Source organism: Pseudophryne corroboree, chromosome 9 (assembly GCF_028390025.1).
Source record: "Pseudophryne corroboree isolate aPseCor3 chromosome 9, aPseCor3.hap2, whole genome shotgun sequence".
Lineage (NCBI taxonomy): Eukaryota > Metazoa > Chordata > Amphibia > Anura > Myobatrachidae > Pseudophryne > Pseudophryne corroboree.
This window is the reverse complement of record NC_086452.1, coordinates 331,724,217-331,737,410: the sequence shown is the minus strand read 5'-3', so window position 1 is coordinate 331,737,410 and position 13,194 is coordinate 331,724,217.

Below are 13,194 nucleotides of genomic sequence, written 5' to 3'. Positions count from 1 at the left end.
GAGAGTTCTTCATCCAGTGGCTGTCAAGCTCCAGTTGCTATTCTTCCTTCAAATTCCAGTTTCCTTTTATATTTCTCTTCTCAAACAGTTGGTGCTTAACTGCTTCCATTCTGTCCTGCCATCAGCGCCCAAGATCAAGATACAGCGAGGTACTGAATTCAAAGTTGAAAGAGTCTTGGATTCCTGCTGTATTTTTGGGCATCCTCAGTACGTGATTGGAAGGGCTATGGCCCAGAAGAGAGATCCTGGATTAATGCCTCAGTTGTTTCCACATAATCCCAAAGTGTTCAGTGGCCATCCATAAGAGCCGGGGGAGGGGAGGGGGGATATTCATGGCCTCAGTGATTGCAGCAAAGGTTGGTCCCCGTTTCTTACCTGTACGGGCGCTTGTGAGGGTTCGGCATGCTCTGGCAGTCCGGTGTGTGCTGTTCTCATGCCTGTAGTGATCACCGTGGATGTGTCTGGGTTTTCTGTGCAGGATGCAGATGGGCACGGAGTGACAGACTTGGGGTGCAGCAGCAGCATCCCACGTGGTGATGCTTCCGCCGGCCTGGCAGCATAGACGGCGCCATCTTGTTTACTGACAGCTGACCAGTCCCTCACCAATCCTTTCCAGCCTAAGTGTCAGCCAATCCTGAGTCACCCAGGGGTATAAAGCTTTCTGCTTTCCAAGGCTCAGGTTTCCAGTGCCATAAGTCACACAGCTCTGTGTGTGAGCTTTAAAGCTGCGCCCCTCTGGGTATCCAGTTACTGCATAGTACCTACATTTTCTCTGAGCTTCTCTGCCATGTTACCTAATAATTAGGGGGGTTGATGGACATCTCTAATTTTAACACCTTAATACATGTACAATGTATAGAGATTAATTAATAATAATGGGATCAACAAATTAACATAACACATTTTTATTATTTGAAAATATGAAGTAGTGGAAGGATAAAAATGTTGGTGGCAGCTGAAAAGACTAATACACACCGACCGAATTGATAGACAAACTCATGGTTGGCTCTAGGTCTACTATCATCCTGTGCAAGAATTTTTGCCACCCCCTAATAAAATTATGTTCCCCCCAGGGGCTGCATCACTTCTAAATATTAAATGTAATTCTTACTATAACCCAGTTTTGATCTATCTATTAGTCTGCATCCACAAAGCAGACTGTTTCATTTATTGCCAAGTACTAGAGATTTGTAAAGTAATATGAAACATTCATTTATTTGTATACATTTATTTATGTAGAGCCACTGCCTGGTCTGACTTCCATATTTCCGCACACCAGCATATCCCCTGCATACCTGTGGCATAAGCTGTGCACTGGTGAATGAATAACTACACAGATGGCTGAATGGAGTTCTCACTGGCTTAGCCAACCCCTGCCAGCAGCCAGGTAGTCTGCATCTACTGTAAGTCTGAGTGGTGAGCAGAAGAGGGAAGAATGGAACTGAGGGGGGTTATTCAGGTTTGTTATCAAACCAAAAAAACACACTAATGGGTAAAACCATGTTGCACTGCAGGTGGGGCAGATGTAACATGTGCAGAGAGAGAGAAACTGAATAAGACCCTGAGTGCCTGTGTTACACCTACTGTGGTGCACAGAGCACTGGGCGGTCTCCTCCATCCTCCCTCAAATGAAAATTTCTAGGGAAGAGCCTGTTGTACACCCTGAAGACGTCACTGATCAGAAGCTTTATATTGGGGCTCCTGTAAATGTGGGGGTAGGGAGTAGTGTCCTGTCTAAAAAAATGTCTCACCCTGTATTTAGATGGGAATGTTACCGATGAGGCTAAAGTAACCTCCTATAACATACCTTGAGGTCACTAATGGTTTTGTTACGTGAGCTATCTCAGTGCTGCTGTAGCACTTTCCTGCAACCCCTGAGCTTAGATCACACAGCTGCTGGCATTGCCTGATAGAGTATAGTATCACTTAGTACAAGCAGAGTTCGCAATGACATGGTGTCTGTACAGTGACAGCAGCGGCAGCCGGCTGGAAACACGGGTTGGGTATGAAATGCCAGCAGTCGGGAGACAGTGGGGCGGGTAAGTACTATGCCGGGGATAGGGGTTTAGTTTAGGTAACCCCTGGGGGACTTAGGGTTAGGGTGCGGGAGAGGGAGAGGGGTTAGGTGTAGCGTACAGGTAGGCAGTGTCGGACTTGGGCATGAAGGGCCCACCGGGGAAATGCAGTGATAGGTGCCCATACTTAAGGGTGTGGCCAGCCTACAGAAGGGGTGTGGCCAGCCTCTACAGAGGCTTGAAATACACAATAGTCTAGTGCAGTGTAATGCAACATATCTACAATGTATAATACAAGTGCACAGTCTGGAACCTGATCCCTAGAGGAAGGAGTGGGCACTCAGGCAGTGGGGCCTACCGGTGGTTTCCCTGGTACCCCTGTGGGCCAGTCCGACCCTGCAGGTAGGTGTGTTAGGGATAAGCACCACTGCAGGGGGGAGGGGAATGGGTTAGGATTAGGCTGCGGAGGAGACAGTTAGATTTAGGGTGTGGGGAGGAGGGGTTAGGTTTATGCGCCAACCGATGAAGTTAGGCACCTAAAAGGGAGGGTCCTGGAGACACAGCATTACACCCGGCAATGGCAGAGACCATGCAGCACACTTGGGTAGCAGCAGGAGACACAGAGCAGCACACTTGGGCAGGGGCAGAGCACAGAGCAGCATATGGTGTGGCTTGGGGTCTCGTCTGCAACCACACTTGTCGCTTTAATCTTATTGGTATTATTTGCTATCTGTAACTGAATAGATACAAAATTGCTCTTTTAATTTAAAAAAACTGAGGCCTAAATATGACTCTGGGACATTTGGCATGCCGCTTAAAACATGTGAATAGTAAAGTGATAGCTTTCACTATTACTTACTGTATAGGTTGCTGGGGAAGGATTCAAAGTCAAACAGAAAGAATTTGTGAATAGTGTCAAGGCGCAAACAATGAAAAATGTAGCTGCCTGTAAATGAAGGGCTACCTTACCCTATGGTTAGTAATCTATAGATTTTTTTTTTACAGGAAATAGCGCATAATCCTGTTCCAAAAACAAGGGAATACTTAGTTCTTTAGTCCATTAAATATGGTAATGTGATGCAGTTTTCTATTATAGATGTATTACTGTGTGAGTTTTGGTACGTTGTACCGCTTATAAGGATTCAGCATAATCATCACTATTTTCTTTTTTTGGTGGAGTGTATCTCCAAAACCATCAAGCATACTATACTATATCTTGTGTTTTTTGGTTTTACTTTTGAGGATCTTTGCTTTGACGGATGACGGATTTTATATATGAATGAGACATCGATAATAGAAAACTGCATCACATTACCATATTTAATGGACTAAAGGACTAAATATTCCCTAATTTTTGGAACAGGATTATGCGCTATTTCCTTTAAATTTTTTTGTAAGGATCCAAAGTCAGCCTATAGCATATCTCCCAACTTTTTTAAAGTAGAAAGAGGAACCCTGGTGCACGTGAAGCTGTCGCACGCCCAGAAAGGGGGAGTGGCCTATATGAAAGGGGGCATGGCCTCACGGCAGAGCCACTCGCGAGTCAAGCTCCCTTTAATCATCACTGAGAGGGCATGCCCCCTCTCCCTCTGTCACCTGTGCACATGCACACAGCGTCTATTCACCTCTGAGCAGCAGTAACAGGAGTCTACCAACTCCCCCCCCCCACCGCGGGACACTGCGGCCCGCAGGTGGGACAGTCCCAAAAACACGGGACTGTCCCGCAAACATCAGGACAGTTGGGAGGTATGCTATAAACTACAATGACTGAGCTTTTTGCAGCTTGTTCAATTTTCCAGGACTACAGTCTCCATTAAGAATAAAGGTGATTACGGTGTGCAGGATTAGTTTGCCTAACAGGAGATATACTAATATCTCCTCCTCTGGCTTTTGGTAAATTGCAAGGATGTTTAAACTTGGCTAAACTATTTGGAAGCAGCTTGATATGAGTTACAGGACATAGGGGGTAATTCTGAGTTGATCGCAGCAAGAACTTTGTTAGCAGTTGGGCAAAACCAAGGGGGTAATTCCAAGTTGATCGCAGCAGGATTTTTGATAGCAATTGGGCAAAACCATGTGCACTGCAGGGGAGGCAGATATAACATGTGCAGAAAGAGTTAGATTTGGGTGGTTTATTTTGTTTCTGTGCAGGGTAAATACTGGCTGCTTTATTTTTACACTGCAATTTAGATTGCAGATTGAACACACCCCACCCAAATCTAACTCTCTCTGCACATATTAAATCGGCCTCCCCTGCAGTGCACATGGTTTTGCCCAACTGCTAGCAAAGTTCCTGCTGCGATTAACTCGGAATTACCCCCCTTAGCTCTTTGCTTTATGTTATTAAATAAACCTCAAAAACCTAAGAACATTAAATCATTCTCTGCTTACTTTACATTGTTGTTTGTGACTGAAGGTCCTTGCACAGTGCCTGGCTGCTGCACATCAGTGTGGTGAGGTATGGCTGGGAAAGCACACATGCGGATAGGTCTTAGTGATTCAAGCCTGTCTCATCCCCTACTCTCTGTAACTCCTCACTACACTAAGCTACAGCGTCCATTAAATCTCCTACCTGTATCTCTTGCTGCTGCTGACTGAGCTCTGACTACAGTGCACTTCCTGGTCACATGACACATCCAAATGTCCATCAGTACACAAGGCACACCCCCACACTCAAAGGCATGCCTCTATTAGCTCCCTTTCTGTGCAGCGTTACTGCCCGTGGTCTGTGGCCCCTCCCCCTGCTCTGCCTTGCAGCATCTGACTTTAGAACCAGGGCAGAGCTGTTGCGGCCTCATCTCTTGTCTCCCTGCAGCTACAGGGATCTTCACAAAGCTGGTGAGTGTTAATTATAAAAAGGATTACAATAAACAAAGAAGATGTTTATGTTATAAATATCTTCTTTGTATTATTCGAGTAATTTTTATATAAAATCTCAGGAGTTTGACAGGGAGTGTGGCAGGGAAGGCTCTGCCTGTGGACCAGACTACAAAGACTGTATACTCTAGACTGAGGGTTCCGGTATTCTGGAGGTGTCTTTCCTTCTCTCTGCTGGTGCCCCTCAACACCTAGCGCCAGGAGGAGAATAGCAGTGCTGTAACTACGTGTGTGCCAGGTGTGCCTGGTACACAGCGCAGTCGCACTGAGGGCGCAATGGCCAGCGGCTTGTAATGAGTCAAATTGACTCATTACAAGCCGCCTGTGCCGGAGGAGATGAGGGAGCAGTGGAGAAGGAGGAGGGGGGAGGAGGAAGCCGCAGCAGCGCTATGTAAGTGGTAGCGGCGCCGCTGCAGCAGTCCCTCTCCTTCCGAATTGGCTTTCCGACGCTGCTGTGAATGCTGGGATGCGCTTCCCTCATCCCAGCATTCACAGCGGATCCTGACAGCCAATGCGGAAGGAGAGGGACTGCTGCAGCGGCGCCGCTACTAATTACATAGCGCTGCTGCGGATTCCCCATCCCTCCTCCTCCTTCTCCCCTATCGCAGACTCACGGAGTAGCACTGTCGGCCGGTCTTCGCTGCATACCTTCTGGACAGGGCACCTTGGAATGGCACCGATAGAGAGGAGAATATTAATCCTGAATTCTCCATGGGGACCTGTTTGCTTTGAACAGACTTGCTGAGATCTCACAGTGGGTAAGAAAGTGCAGTTAGAGCTGCAGGGTGCTGCACTCTACACTGCCTTTCTCATATTTATAAGACATGTGCAGATTATTAAACAGTTATGTCAGTGACCTTAACCTTACCATTCATTAGACTCTCTTATTGGGCGGGATGTACTAATGTACATCGCCGCCCATCGCCGCCCTGCGCCACGATGCTAATCGCATATGTACTAACATATGCGATCAGCATTGCGGAGGACAGCTCTACCGATAAGAGCTGTACTCCGCGATGCACAGCGGCAGCCTGACTTCCGGGATTCGGCCCCAGAAGTCAGTTTGCGCATGCGCGGGGTGACGGGGGCGGCCACAGGGCATGATGGGAGGGATCCGAACGGATCCCTCACACAGCGCCGCGGAGAGAAGCCCATAGGCTTCTATGGACTATCGCCAGCTAAAGCTGGCGAACCCCGCCGTGGCTCTGACTTGGCGGCCGGGGGATAGTACATCAGGAAAATGCGGTAAACAGGGGGTTTACCGCATTTTCCGCTTAGTACATCCCGCTCATTGTGTGGTAGGTTAACTATTTACCTCAACATTGACCTTTTATAAGAAAGTTCCTTATGCTTTATAAATTTTTCCATAAGTAAATTTCATATGTTGTGTATATGCGTGTATAAACATTGTAACATATTTACACCTCACTGGTTGAGCACTGCACTCTCTTTCCCCTATTATAATATATTAAGAAGGTTGGGTAACCTTTATGTTCAGAAGCTCACCAATTACAGTTAGAATAATTTTAGCAGTCAGTGCACAGGTTCCTCTACCATTATTCTACTCTGCACTGCTCCGTCTAGCCCATGGTCCATCATGGGGCTCCGCCTCTGGCTACTCTCCTGGTCTATGCAGCTCAGATACTGTGTAACATACTATGAATTGGGGAGCAGTGCCGTAACTAGGCATTTTAGCGCTGTGTGCAAGGAACGGCATTGGCGCCCCCCCATACAGGGGCAGTGCGCGCCGCAGTCACAATAAAAATATATAGGGGCTATATAGGGGCGTGGCTTCGTGGGGAAGGGGCGTGGCCACAAAATAATACCAATTCATACTATGGTGCACAGTAGTCTCCATTATTCAAATTACGCTGCACAGTAGCACCACTACACCAGGTAGAGTCCCCTTTTACACATTACGGCAGACAGTCCCCCTTTTTACAAATTACGGCAGACAGCGTCCCCTTTTTACAAATTACGGCAGACAGCGTCCCCTTTTTACAAATTACGGCAGACAGCGTCCCCTTTTTTACACATGACGGCAGACAGCATCCCCTTTTTTACAAATTATGGCAGACAGCGTCCCCCTTTTTTACACATTACGGCAGACAGCGTCCTCTTTTTTACACATTACGGCAGACAGTGTCCCCCTTTTTACACATTACGGCAGACAGCATCCCCTTTTCTCTGACGTCCTAGTGGATGCTGGGAACTCCGTAAGGACCATGGGGGGGGGGTAGACGGGCTCCGCAGGAGACTGGGCACTCTAAAAGAAAGATTAGGTACTATCTGGTGTGCACTGGCTCCTCCCACCATGACCCCCCTCCAGACCTCAGTTGGATTTCTGTGCCCGGCCGAGCTGGATGCACACTAGGGGCTCTCCTGAGCTCCTAGAAAGAAAGTTTATTTTAGGTTTTTTATTTTACAGTGAGACCTGCTGGCAACAGGCTCACTGCATCGAGGGACTAAGGGGAGAAGAAGCGAACCTACCTGCTTGCAGCTAGCTTGGGCTTCTTAGGCTACTGGACACCATTAGCTCCAGAGGGATCGACCGCATGGAACTGGCCTTGGTGTTCGTTCCCGGAGCCGCGCCGCCGTCCCCCTTACAGAGCCAGAAGCAAGAAGAGATCCGGAAAATCGGCGGCAGAAGACTTCGGTCTTCACCAAGAGAAAATGGCTCCAGTGTGCTGAGGGAGAAGCCCCGCCCCTTTTTCAACTGACTTTCTCCCGCCATTGCTCCTCATGCACACTTCACACTCCGGTCACTGAGGGTGCAGGGCGCTGGGGGGGGGGGCGCCCTGAGGGCAATATATGACACCTTGGCTGGCAAATCTACATCATATATAGTCCTAGAGGCTATATAGATGTAAAATTACCCCTGCCAGTATTCCAGAAAAAGCGGGAGAAAGTCAGTTGAAAAAGGGGCGGGGCTTCTCCCTCAGCACACTGGAGCCATTTTCTCTTCACAGTGCAGCTGGAAGACAGCTCCCCAGGCTCTCCCCTGTAGTTTTCAGGCTCAAAGGGTAAAAAAGAGAGGGGGGGGGGCACAAAATTTAGGCGCAATATTGTATATACAAGCAGCTATTGGGAAAAATTCACTCAATATAGTGTTAATCCCAAAATTATATAGCGCTCTGGTGTGTGCTGGCATACTCTCTCTCTGTCTCCCCAAAGGGCTGTGTGGGGTCCTGTCCTCAGTCAGAGCATTCCCTGTGTGTGTGTGCGGTGTGTCGGTACGGCTGTGTCGACACGTTTGATGAGGAGGCTTATGTGATGGCAGAGCAGATGCCGATAAATGTGATGTCGCCCCCTGTGGGGCCGACACCAGAGTGGATGGATAGGTGGAAGGTATAAACCGACAGTGTCAACTCCTTACATAAAAGGCTGGATGACGTAACAGCTATGGGACAGCCGGTTTCTCAGCCCGCGCCTGCCCAGACGTCTCAAAGGCCATCAGGGGCTCAAAAACGCCCGCTCCCTCAGATGGCAGACACAGATGTCGACACGGAGTCTGACTCCAGTGTCGACGAGGTTGAGACATATACACAATCCACTAGGAACATCCGTTACATGATCCCGGCAATAAAAAATGTGTTACACATTTCTGACATTAACCCAAGTACCACTAAAAAAGGGTTTTATGTTTGGGGAGAAAAAGCAGGCAGTGTTTTGTTCCCCCATCAAATGAGTGAATGAAGTGTGAAAAAGCGTGGGTTCCCCCGATAAGAAACTGGTAATTTCTAAAAAGTTACTGATGGCGTACCCTTTCCCGCCAGAGGATAAGTTACGCTGGGAGATATCCCTTAGGGTGGATAAGGCGCTCACACGTTTGTCAAAAAAGGTGGCACTGCCGTCTCAGGATACGGCCACTTTGAAGGTACCTGCTGATAAAAAGCAGGAGGCTATCCTGAAGTCTGTATTTACACACTCAGGTACTAGACTGAGACCTGCAGATAGTGCTGCTGCAGCGTGGTCTGTAACCCTGTCAAACAGGGATACTATTGTGCGAACATAAGACGTCGTCTTATATATGAGGGATGCACAGAGGGATATTTTGCCGGCTGGCATCCAGAATTAATGCAATGTCCTTTCTGTCAGGAGGGTATTAGAGACCCGACACTGGACAGGTGATGCTGACTTTAAAAGGCACATAGAGCCTTATAAGGGTGAGGAATTGTTTGGGGATGGTCTCTGGGACCTCGTATCCACAGCAACAGCTGGAGAAAAAAAAATTTTTTACCTCAGGTTTCCTCACAGCCTAAGAAAGCACTGTATTATCAGGTACAGTCCTTTCGGCTTCAGAAAAGCAAGCGGGTCAAAGGCGCTTCCTTTCTGCACAGAGACGAGGGAAGAGGGAAAAAGCTGCACCAGTCAGCCAGTTCCCAGAATCAAAATTCTTCCCCCGCTTCCTCTGAGTCCACCGCATGACGCGGGGGCTCCACAGGCGTAGACAGGTACGGTGGGGGGCCGCCTCAAAAATTTCAGCGATCAGTGGGCTCGCTCACAGGTGGATACCTGGATCCTTCAAGTAGTATCTCAGGGGTACAAACTGGAATTCGAGGCGTCTCCCCCCCGCCGTTTCCTCAAATCTGCCTTGCCGACAACTCCCTCAGGCAGGGAGGCTGTGCTAGAGGCAATTCACAAGCTGTATTCCCAGCAGGTGATAGTCAAGGTGCCCCTACTTCAACAAGGAAGGGGTTACTATTCCACACTGTTTGTGGTACCGAAACCGGACGGTTCGGTGAGACCCATTTTAAATTTGAAATCCTTAAACACATACATGAAAAAATTCAAGTTCAAGATGGAATCGCTCAGGGCGGTTATTGCAAGCCTGGAGGAGGGGGATTACATGGTATCCCTGGACATCAAGGATGCTTACCTACATGTCCCCATTTACCATCCTCACCAGGAGTACCTCAGATTTGTGGTACAGGATTGCCATTACTCTTTCCAAACACTGCCGTTTGGACTGTCCACGGCACCGAGGGTCTTTACCAAGGTAATGGCAGAAATGATGATACTCCTTCGAAAAAAGGGAGTTTTAATTATCCCGTACTTGGACGATCTCCTTATAAAGGCGAGCTCCAAGGAGCAGTTGTTGGTCGGAGTAGCACTATCTCGGGAAGTGCTACAACAGCACGGATGGATTCTATACATTCCAAAGTCACAGCTGGTTCCTACCACACGCCTGCTGTTCCTGGGGATGGTTCTGGACACAGAACAGAAAAAAGTGTTTCTCCCGCAGGAGAAAGCCAAGGAGCTGTCATCTCTAGTCAGAGACCTCCTGAAACCAAAACAGGTATCGGTGCATCACTGCACACGAGTCCTGGGGAAAATGGTAGCTTCTTACGAAGCAAAATTCCATTCGGCAGGTTCCATGCAAGAACCTTTCAGTGGGACCTCTTGGACAAGTGGTCGGGATCGCATCTTCAGATGCATCGGCTGATAACCCTGTCTCCAAGGACCAGGGTATCTCTACTGTGGTGGCTGCAGAGTGCTCATCTTCAAGAGGGCCGCAGATTCGGCATACAGGACTGGGTCCTGGTAACCGCGGATGCCAGCCTTCGAGGCTGGGGGGCAGTCACACAGGGAAGAAATTTCCAAGGACTTTGGTCAAGTCAGGAGTCGTCCCTACACATAAATATTCTGGAACTGAGGGCCATTTACAATTCCCTAAGTCTGGCAAGGCCTCTGCTTCAAAACCAGCCGGTACTGATCCAATCAGACAACATCACGGCAGTCGCCCATGTAAACCGACAGGGCGGCACAAGAAGCAGGATGGCGATGGCAGAAGCCACAAGGATTCTCCGATGGGCGGAAAATCACGTCTTAGCACTGTCAGCAGTGTTCATTCCGGGAGTGGACAACTGGGAAGCAGACTTCCTCAGCAGACACGACCTACACCCGGGAGAGTGGGGACTTCATCCAGAAGTCTTACAACTGTTGGTAAACCGTTGGGAAAGGCCACAGGTGGACATGATGGCGTCCCGCCTAAACAAAAAACTAGATATTGCGCCAGGTCAAGGGACCCTCAGGCAATAGCTGTGGACGCTCTAGTGACACCGTGGGTGTACCAGTCGGTTTATGTATTCCCTCATCTGCCTCTCATACCAAAGGTACTGAGAATAATAAGAAAACGAGGAGTAAGAACGATACTCGTGGTTCCGGATGGGCCAAGAAGAGCTTGGTACCCAGAACTTCAAGAAATGATAACAGAGGACCCATGCCTCTACCGCTCAGACAGGATCTGCTACAGCAGGGGCCCTGTCTGTTCCAAGACTTACCGTGGCTGCGTTTGACGGCATGGCGGTTGAATCCCGGATCCTAAAGGAAAAGGGCATTCCGGAAGAAGTCATTCCTACGCTGATAAAAGCCAGGAAAGAAGTAATCGCAAACCATTATCACCGTATTTGGCGAAAATATGTTGCGTGGTGTGAGGCCAGGAAGGCCCCAACAGAGGAATTTCAGCTGGGTCGTTTTCTGCACTTCCTACAGTCAGGAGTGACTATGGGCCTAAAATTGGGTTCCATTAAGGTCCAGATTTCGGCTCTGTCGATTTTCTTCCAGAAAGAACTGGCTTCACTGCCTGGAGTTCAGACATTTGTTAAGGGAGTGCTACATATTCAGCCCCCTTTTGTGCCTCCTGTGGCACCTTGGGATCTCAACGTGGTGTTGAGTTTCTTAAAATCACATTGGTTTGAGCCACTTAAAACTGTGGATTTGAAATATCTCACGTGGAAAGTGGTCATGTTATTGGCCTTGGCTTCGGCCAGGCGTGTGTCAGAATTGGCGGCTTTGTCATGTAAAAGCCCTTATCTGATTTTCCATATGGATAGGGCAGAATTGAGGACTCGTCCCCAGTTTCTCCCTAAGGTGGTATCAGCTTTTCACTTGAACCAACCTATTGTAGTGCCTGCGGCTACTAGGGACTTGGAAGATTCCAAGTTACTGGACGTAGTCAGGGCCTTAAAAATGTATATTTCCAGGACGGCTGGAGTCAGGAAAACTGACTCGCTTTTTATCCTGTAGGCACCCAACAAAATAGGTGCTCCTGCTTCTAAGCAGAATATTGCTCGCTGAATTTGTAGCACAATTCAGCTGGAGCATTCTGCGGCTGGATTGCCGCATCCTAAATCAGTAAAAGCCCATTCCACAAGGAAAGTGGGCTCATCTTGGGCGGCTGCCCGAGGGGTCTCGGCTTTACAATTTGCCGAGCTGCAACTTGGTCAGGGGCAAACACGTTTGCTAAATTCTACAAAATTGATACCCTGGCTGAGGAGGACCTTGAGTTCTCTCATTCGGTGCTGCAGAGTCATCCGCACTCTCCCGCCCATTTGGGAGCTTTGGTATAATCCCCATGGTCCTTAAGGAGTTCCCAGCATCCACTAGGACGTCAGAGAAAATAAGATTTTACTCACCGGTAAATCTATTTCTCGTAGTCCGTAGTGGATGCTGGGCGCCCATCCCAAGTGCGGATTGTCTGCAATACTTGTATGTAGTTATTGCCTAACTAAGAGTTATTGTTGAGCCATCTGTTGAGAAGCTCAGTTATATTTCATACTGTTAACTGGGTGTAGTATCACGAGTTATACGGTGTGATTGGTGTGGCTGGTATGAGTCTTACCCGGGATTCAAAATCCTTCCTTATTGTGTCAGCTCTTCCGGGCACAGTATCCTAACTGAGGTCTGGAGGGGGGTCATGGTGGGAGGAGCCAGTGCACACCAGATAGTACCTAATCTTTCTTTTAGAGTGCCCAGTCTCCTGCGGAGCCCGTCTACCCCCCCATGGTCCTTACGGAGTTCCCAGCATCCACTACGGACTACGAGAAATAGATTTACCGGTGAGTAAAATCTTATTATTACACATTACGGCAGACAGCATCCCCGTTTTTATACATTACGGCAGACAGCGTCCCCTTTTTACACATTACGGCACACAGTGTCTCCTTTTTTACACATTACGGCAGACAGCGTCCCCTTTTTTACACATTACGGCAGAGAGCGTCCCCTTTTTTTACACATTAAGGCAGACAGCGTTCCCTTTTTACACATTACGGCAGACAGCGCCCCCTTTTTGTACACATTACGGCAGATAGCACCCCTTTTTACACATTACGGCAGATAGCATCCCCTTTTTACACATTACGGCAGACAGCGTCCCCTTTTTGCACATTACGGCAGACAGCGCCCCCTTTTTTACACATTATGGCAGACAGCGACCCCCTTTCTACACATTACAGCAGGCAGTCCCCCTTTTACGGGAGGGAGAGAGAGCGAGAGAGAGAGAAAGAGTTATACTCAC